Source organism: Dromiciops gliroides, chromosome 3 (genome assembly GCF_019393635.1).
Source record: "Dromiciops gliroides isolate mDroGli1 chromosome 3, mDroGli1.pri, whole genome shotgun sequence".
Classification (NCBI taxonomy): Eukaryota; Metazoa; Chordata; class Mammalia; order Microbiotheria; family Microbiotheriidae; genus Dromiciops; species Dromiciops gliroides.
In genome coordinates, this window is record NC_057863.1 from 615502758 (window position 1) to 615512195 (window position 9438).

A 9438-nucleotide genomic window follows, 5' to 3' on the forward strand; every position below is an offset into this window, starting at 1 on the left:
AGGAAAGTAATTTGTCCAAGGCAGCCCAGCACGCTAATTGCACCACTGGGATTAGAATAAAGCTGTTAACTCTGTCAAAGAGCCAGCTATGTCTCCTTGGCTCTTAGAATGGAGGGGGAGAAGACATTAGGGACAGCAGGTCCTGGGGGATTTTTGCTGATTTCTCACCATTAGAAAAATCCCTAGAATCCTCAGTCTGACTCTATAATTTGTTTATAGCTTCTTTTTTTTTCTTGGCTCAGGATGTAAAGTGCTCAGGGACAGAAGCCCTGGCTGAAGTCCTTCCCATTTATCTTATCCCAGCTGGACAGCTCCACATGGGAACCACTGACAGCCCTGGAGGGATGAGTCCACCTGTTGCTTTCACTCACTTGTGGATTTAAGGCACCAGAGGTTCCTTCCAGTCCTGAGTGAAGAAATAGATACTAGCAGAAAGAGATTTCTATATTTATTATATGCTATCGTTATAGCATATATTATATAAAATACTATCATATTTAACACATATGTAATATAGCTATGTAGCATATGTTATACTATTATAGCTAATATTTTGTACTATCATTATATCTAATATATGTATACTACTATATATCTAATATATTTCATACTATTATTATATACCTAATATGTTTTATACTATTATTTATCTAATTGATTTTATATTGTTATTCTATATCTATTTTATACTGTTGAAACATTTTATACTATTACATAATTAATGTATTTATACTGTTATTATATCTAATAATTTATTCTATTATATTTCATACTATTACATATCTAATATATGTATACTATTATTATACATCTAATGTATTTTACATTATTATATAGCTAATGTACAGCTAATATATCATATGCAAAGGTATGTGTGTATATGTGCGTGTATGTCTATTATAATCTTATTGCTGGAAGGACCTTTATAATATAGAATATGAGAACCCAGGATGTTAGAACTAGAACTAGGAGAGACCTTAGAAAAGAATGATAGAACCTAGAATGGCAGAATTTGACACTGAGATGTAAAATGTTACAGCTGAAGGGGACCTTAGACAATCTGAGAACATAGACTGTTAGAAATGTTAGAACATAGAATGTTAGAGCTGAAAGGGACTTTAGAGCATAGAATGTCAGACCTAGGAAAGACCTTAGAACATGGACTGTCCGAGGTGGGAGGGACTTCAGAACACAGAATGTCAGAGAAAGACCTTAGATACCATTGAGGTTATTCCTCTCATTTTATAGACTCAGCAGAGGAAAGCAATATGCCCCAAGTCACATGGCTTCCTTGGAGGGCACTGGAACCACATTGGGCCTTAATTAGCACTCCCCCCCCATCATAATATATCCCTCTCCTTGTTTCTTGTTTAACTCAAGGACCCCTCATCCAGGAAGCCTTTTTAGATTAATTTATTCTTATTTTATTTATTTGTATTATATTTATAATTATCTTAGATTTATTTTTTAATTCATTCATTCATCCTCTCACCCTACCCCTTTCCCGTGCTTTACTTTTTTTTTTTTTGATGAAGCAATTGGGGTTAAGTGACTTGCCCAGGGTCACACAGCTAGTAAGTGTCAAGTGTCTGAGGCTGAATTTGAACTCAGGTCTTCCTGAATCTAGGGCTAGTGCTCTATCCACTGAGCTACCTAGTTGCCTCTCCTGTGCTTTACTTTTTAAAATTTTATTTTATTTTTTTTGGTGAGGCAATTAGGGTTAAGTGACTTGCCTGGGGTCACACAGCTAGTAAGTGTCAGGTGTCTGAGGCCAGATTTGAACTCAGGTCCTCCTGACTCCAGGGCCAGTGTTCTATCCACTGCACCACCTAGCTGTCCCCCATGCTTTACTTTTAACAATTTCATTGATTTTTTTTTCAGATTTAGCCAATTTCACTTACATTTTTGGTAAATATCAGAGCATTACACAATTACATTTTCTCACTTTTTGAACTGCAAACAGATACCTTAAACAGAATTTTTTTCAAAATTATGAAATTAGGTACATCCAAAATGCAACAGTTACACATGACAAATAATTCACAAAGTGCAATTTACTGGGATATATCCCCCCAAATTTAGGAAGTGCCAGTCAGGAGAAAATCTGACCAATTTAGAAATCAAATATTTACATTTTTCAACACAAACATATATCTATCTAAACTCCCAAGTCAGAAGCTTGGAAGATTAATTTTTTCAAAAAATTTTCAATGATTCAATGATTTATTTGGGTTTCTGCCCTGCTCCCCAGGACATAGGCTGGCCTTTCACATGTGACAGTACTTCAATAAACACATAGATAGAATGATCCTGAATCCCCTAACTTTTCTCATCTCCAGGCCTTGTAATAACAAATAACGATAATGGTAGTTAGCTCCCATTTAATGTGGCATTTTAAGGTTTGCAAAATAGTGTGTGTTACCTCATTTGATCTTCAAATAACCTCCAATTATTTATTTATTTATTTATTTTTGGCAGGGCAATGAGGGTTAAGTTACTTGCCCAGGGTCACATAGCTAGTAAGTGTCAAGCGTCTGAGGCCAGATTTGAACTCAGGTCTGCCTGAATTCAGGGCCAGTGCTTTATCCACTGCACCACCTAGCTGCCCCTCAAATAGCCTCTAAGGTAAATGCTATTATTGTCTCCAACTTACTGAAACTGAGGCTGAATGATTTGCCCAGGGTCACACAATTAGTGTCCGAGGTGGGATTTGAATCCAGATCTTTTGACTCCAAGTTTAACATTCTATCTATTACATCATGATAATGACATCTGATTTTTTAGAGTGCTTGACTTGGATTTTTTCATTTGAAGCTCACAACAACAACCCCAGGTAGGGACTGTAGGCATTATCATGCCTCTTTTACAGAGAAGGAAACCGAGGCTTGGGAATGAAGTGACTTGTCCAAGGTTACTCAACTAGTAATTAGCAATCTGGGTCTCATGCCTAGAACCTTCAAAACCAGTGCTCTTTCCACACTGTGTCTTTGGTGCCTTGTTCCATTTCCTTTCCCTAATGCCTTCTGTGCCCTGAGCGAACACTTACATAGTAACCTAAATAGTAACCTGTACCCATTGATGTAACCTAAATGGTAACCAATGTAGCCCACTGATATAATCTTTATGTTTCCATTTTAGGATTGCAACACTTTCCATCCACTGTCCAGTTTGGCATCCATGACAGCCCTGCAAGAGAGAGGCAGAATGGGTATGGTCCTTGTTGTGTTATAGAGAGGGAAACTGAGACTGAAGCTCAGGAGGGTGAATGCCACACCCAGAGTCCGATACCTCATACAGAGCCCTTCCCACTGTACTTCCCCCTCGACCCCAGAACAAACCCAAGGGGATCTGTGGCTGGGGATGGTTTGGGGTTTTGGCCACAGCAAGAGCAGCTGTACAGGCAGTGAGGTGTCATCTTTCGAGACTGGGTCGGGAGGATCCTGTCATAACCTCTGAAGCCCTCTTTCTCATTCCCAGGACTAAGACTTTGGCACCACTTCAGACTTTCTCCCCTTTCCCTGGGAGAGATGGGCGCCAGCTGCCCGCCTGCTCTCAGCTTGGCCTGGGAAAATACTTCAGCATTTCCCTGAGACTGAAACCTGAGTGGCCTGAAGTACACCCCCCAACCCCAGCCTCAAAACCCCCTAACCTCCAACTTTCCTCTTCTCCCTCCTGTTCACCTTTCGTCTCTTTTCCTTCCTCTCTTTGCTTTTTCTTTCTTCTCTTCTCCTTTTCCCTTTCCCCCCTCTTCTCTTCCCCCCTTCTCTCTCTTTCTCTGTATTTAAAGCCAAGGTACCTGAATTCAAATCTCTGGTCTGCCACTTACTTGTGTGACTTTCAACAAAGCATGTTCCTCCCTAGGCCTCAGTTTCATTATCTGCAAAATGGGTTGGACAAGATTACCTCTAAGGCCTTTTCCAGATCTAAAACTCCAATACTATGATATGATTCCTCTTTCTTCTTTTCTTGCTCTCCTGCCTTCCTTCTTTTCTTCCCTCCCCCTTCATTTTCTTCCTCAGTAACTTGAGTCCTTTTCCCAACAATTTCCAGAGGTAGGAGATCTGTTGGTAATAATTGGGATTATGATTAATAGTCAGCAAGCCAAGTCAACAAACATTTTGAAAAAAAAATTATTTTCAGGTGCAAACTCTCTCCCTTCTTCCACCACTCCCCTACCTATTGAGAAAGTAAGAAATATGATACCCATTATACATATACAGTCATGCAAAACATATTTCCTCATTAGCCACATTCTGAAAAAAAAAAGAAAGAAAAAGAAAAAATGCATGCTTCAATATGTACTCAAAGTACACCAGTTCTATTTCTGGAGGTAGACAACATTTTTTAAATCATGGGTCCTTTGAAATTGTCTTGGATCATTGTCTTGATCAGAGTATCTAAGTCTTTCACAGTTGATCATTGTTACAATATTGCAATTATGATGGACAATGTTCTCCCAGTTCTTCTTGCTTCACTTTGGATAAGTTCATATAGCTCTTCCCAGGTTTTTCTGAAACCATCCTCTTCATTTATTCCTTCCAGCATAATGGTATTCCATCCCATTCATATTCCATGACTTGTTCAGCCATTCCCCAATCAATCGCTATCCCCCTTGGTTTCCAATTCTTTGCTATGACAAAAAAATCTGCTATAAATATTTTTGTACATATAAGTCCTTTTCCTTCTTCTTTGATCTCTTTGGAGTACAGACCTAATAGTGATATTGCTAGGTCAAAGGGTATGCACAATTTTATAGTCATTTGGATGTAGTTCCAAATTCTCCAGAATGATTGTGTCAGTCTAATCAACAATGCACCAACACTGTGATATGAGTCCACAAGTCCACCATCACAAGTCCACCAACAGTGCATTAGTGTGCTAAATTTTCCATATCCCCTCCAGCATTTGATTCAATTCTTTTTATATTTGAGAAATGAGACCCTTATCAGAGATGCCATGCTGCATTTTTTTTCTCCCAGTTTCCTACTTTTCTAATTTTGGCTGTACTAATTTTGTTTGTATAAAACCTTTTTAATTGCATGTAATCAAAATTATCCATTTTACCTCCTGCAAACTTCTTTATCTCTTGCTCAGCCTCAAACTCCTTCCCTATCCATAGATCTGACAGGTAATTTCTTGCATGATCCCTTCATTTGCTTATGATATCACCCTATATGTCTACATCAGGTACTGGTTTTGAGTTTATCTTGGTATATGGTGTGAGATGTCAGTCCATGCCTAGTTTCTTTCCAGACTGCTTTTCAGTTTTCCCAACAACATGAATATATCAAACATTTACTTTGTGCTAAGCAGCCAGGTGGTTCAGTGAATAGAACATTGGGAGCTTAGGCTCAAATCCAGCCTTAGACACTTACTAGCTGTGTGACCCTAGACAAGTCGCCTAATCTCTGCCTGCCTCAGTCTTCTCAACTGTAAAATGGTGATAGCAGCACCTACCTCATAGGGTTGTTGTAAGGATTAAATGAGATGATATTTGTAAAGTGCTCAGCACAGTGGCATACTTACTCCCTTCCCCTTTCTCCATATTGGGAATACAACCATTATCAAAAATAGAAAGACAGCCCCACCTCTCAAGAACCTCATATTTTGAATGATAGAGGACAATACATAAAAAAGAAGCTGAAAAGGGAGTGGGATGAGAGGGAAGTTACTAGCCCAGGGCCGGGTGGAGAAAGTCTGAGATTTGGTGGTGGTGGTGGGGGGGGAAGTTGGGAGGGGAATGAAGAATGAAAAGTCTGTCAAGGATTCCCACTTATTTGACTTCTCACTGAAGCAGGAACATTACTTACACATCCACAAGGCCCTCCAGCTTGGATCTCCCATAGAAGATGCCACCTGGCCAAAACACCAGGTCAACCCTGGTTGACTGTGACATTGGTTGACTTATTTTTTCCTCTCTAGGTCTCAGTTTCTCATTTGTGAAATGGTGGGTTTGGACCAGACAGTCTTTAAGGGCTCTGACATTCTATGTTCCAAGGTTCCTTCTGTCTACTAGAGTCTATAACTTTCTCGGTTCTAATATTCCTTTCCACACAGACATTCTATGCCCTAACAGTCTGTGTTCTAAGGTCTCCTCTAGCTCTGATATTCTATGTTCTAAATTCCCTCATAGTTCTAAGGTTCTCTGACTGTTCTGTTTGTGATTGTTCTGCCCCAAGCCCAGCCTTCCTCCAATTAGCCTCCAGGAAATAGCTTACTGGACAGATGCCAGGGGCTCCATTGGCAGGGGACATTCCTACATTGCTATACCTTGTCCCTATGTCTCAGGGGGGTCTGTGGGATACAGGATTGCTTGGTATTTCAGGAGAGACCAGGAAATGGGTGTGGGCACGGCATTTCTGTCACACATATTGGGTCTGGAACATCTGGTCCTGCCTGCTGTCCTACTTCCTGGTCCTGGCTGTCAGAATAGGGGGCCGGTTAAATCAATCTGATCCTTTCCCCAGCTGCCTCCCTGAGTCACTGCCCAGGCAGGGCTGTGTGTGTGTGTGTGTGTGTGTGTGTGTGTGTGTGTACAATACATGTGTATAAGACTTGACAATTTAAGGAGCTCACTGTCAGTTCATGATTATTTCAACACTGTGAAAGCAGGTGGGGCAGGAATAATTAGACCACTTTTACAAGTGTGTAAACTGAGGCTCAGAGAATGCAGTCACTAGCCCTAGGTCACACAGGTAGTTAGGTGGTAGAGCTGGAACCTGGCTCCATTGCTCTGTTGTTGTTCTTCAGTCATGCCCAACTCTCTGTGACCTCATTTAGTCTTGACAAAGATATTGTGGAGTTTGCCATTTCCTTCTCCAGCTCATTTTATATAGGAGGAAACTCTATAAGGCAAGCAGGGTTAAATGACTTGCCCAGGGTCACATAGCTAGTAAGTGTCTGAGGCTGGATTTGAACTCACGTCTTCCCGACTCCACGCCTGGCACTCTAGCCACTGTGTCTCCCAGCTCTTCTGTCCAGCTCATCAAGTTCTGGCTTCTCATCTAAGTCTTGACCTCGTCCTTTAAATCGACTCCATTCACCAACATTTATTAATTGCCTCCTATATCACACCCTCTACACACACATACTCATTAAACTTCAATGGTGGGGCAGCTAGGTGGCACAGTGGATAGAGCACTGGCCCTGGATTCATGAGGGCGCAAGTTCAAATCCGGCCTCAGACATTTGACACTTACTTGCTGTGTGACCCTGGGCAAGTCACTTAACCCCAATTGCGTCACAAAAACCCCCAAAACCCCCAAACCTTCAGTGGCTCTCTATTAATTCAGTATCAATTTTAAAATTCTGTTTGACAACTATAGCCCCGCACAGTCTGTTTCCTTTCTGTCTTTCCAGTCTTCTCACACTTCACTCCCTTCCTCATGTTCTTCAGATCCAGGGACACTGGATTACTTACTGTCCCTCACACACGATCCTCCATCTCCTGACTTTGTACCGGCTGTCCCCCAGGCCTGGGTTGCTCTCCTTCCTCATCACACACTCCTAGCTCCCTCCGCTTCCTTCAACTCAGTTCAAATTCTCCCTTCTGCAAGAAGCCTTTGCCAGTCCCCCTTAATTCTCATGCCTCTCCTCTGTTGCTTATCTCCAACTTACCCCTCCGAATGTTGTTCCCCACCTCCCTTAGAATGTAAGCACCCTGAAGGCAGGGACTGTTTTTGCTTTTCTCCACACCCCCAGCCTTTAGTACAGAGCTAAAGGTTCTTGGCAGTAGCTTATTACATACTTGTTGACTGACGACATTACGTGCCAGCTTCTGTGCTTGAAGCTGAGTTTGTGAAGATAAACTCTTAGCCAATTTCAGCCCTCAGAGGAGTCCAGACGCCCATTTAGTCTTAATACTAGGGAGACTCCTGCTCTGTCTGGCGAATTGGGCCAGAGGAGGAATGTTTTTCTTACGGCTTAGACCTAGGAAGGACTTTGGAGACATCTACTCCTGAACTCTGTGTAGAGAAAGAAACTGAGAGGGGCTTAGGATTTAGGGCTGAAATAGACCCTGGAGTTGGTCAAGTCTAATCTTTGGTTTCCATATATAGGACCCCTGGGATCCAGAGAGCTTGAGATCACACTGCTGGTAAAGAAGCCCAGCTGCGCTCATGTCCAGGATATTGGACCCCAAATCTGCCACAAGTCTTTCCGCTCTACACTGTGTTTCCATTTGTGCATTCATCTTCCTGACTCCCTGCCCACCTTCTCCTGACAGGTTTCCCATGCCCCATTTCACACGCCCATCCTTGTCTCGATTTTCTTCCATGGTCTCTGTAATGGATGTTAAGTCTTGGGCTCCAGGAAGAGAGGGAGGGATGGGTTACGGGTGTGAAGCTGGCCCCTGACTTGTCTCCCTTGGGACCGGAAGTATCCCCACCTCCTCTCCTCTTGGCTGGCACTAGGCTCTCCTCTAAGCCCCAGGCCTGGGAATGGCCCCTCTGGCCAGGGCAAGGACTTGCTACAGGCCACAGCTGGCAGGGGGCTGGGCTGGCCTGGCAGGGGACCTAGCAGGGGATTTATGGGAACACTGCTTCCCTGCTTGGGCCCCGATGTGGGAGCCAAGGACCGGCTGCCGTGGGGCCGGGCTGTTCCCCAGCGCTTTCCAGGGGGAGCAGAGGGTCTAGTGAGGAGGGGCAGCCAGCCAAGGTGGAATAAATAGCGAAACAGGAGACTAGAGAGGCTGGGACCATTTCTGGGAAACACCCTTTGAAAATCAATTCACAGTGTAAAGAACAAACACTCAAAACCGTGGCCCTTTGGCTCTTGTGGCTTGTGATGCATTTCTCCCTTTGTGCAGGTTGGTGTAACAGAAAGAATATTGGAGCTGGAGTCAGACGGCTGGAATTCAGAGCCCCGTTTTGAGTTGTGTGACCCAGGGCAGGTCATTTCCTCTCTCTGGGTCCTGATTTCCTCAGCTGGTTCCTTACTGATGAAATTCTATGTTTTAAGGTCTAAGCAGAAGCTCTGATTCTGTGTTCTAAGGGCCTGATATTCTATGTTCTAAGGGCCCTCCCAGCTCTGACATTCTGTGGCCTCTCTCAGCTCTAATCCTGTTAACCTAAATTTAAAGGAGATGTCCAGACAATGTGATATTTTAAAACATCCAGGAAGAAAGAAGTTACTCTCTCTTACAGTCATCCCGATGAATAAACAGTCATTTAAATTCCTTCCTATATGCTAGACACAAGGACACAGTTGGAGCTAAGCTGCAGGTCTGACTGTGCCATCCCCCTACTCACAAACTTTCACTGTCTTCCTCTTCCCTCTAGGATAAAAAATTGAAGTGCTTTGGCCTGGCATTCAAAGCCCTCAATAATCTGGCTCCAACCCACCTTTGCAGCTTTATTCACTATATTCCTCTCTCCCACCCCACCCCCATATTCTAGGGAAACTGAAATTCCAGCTACTCAAACTTCACATGCCACCTCT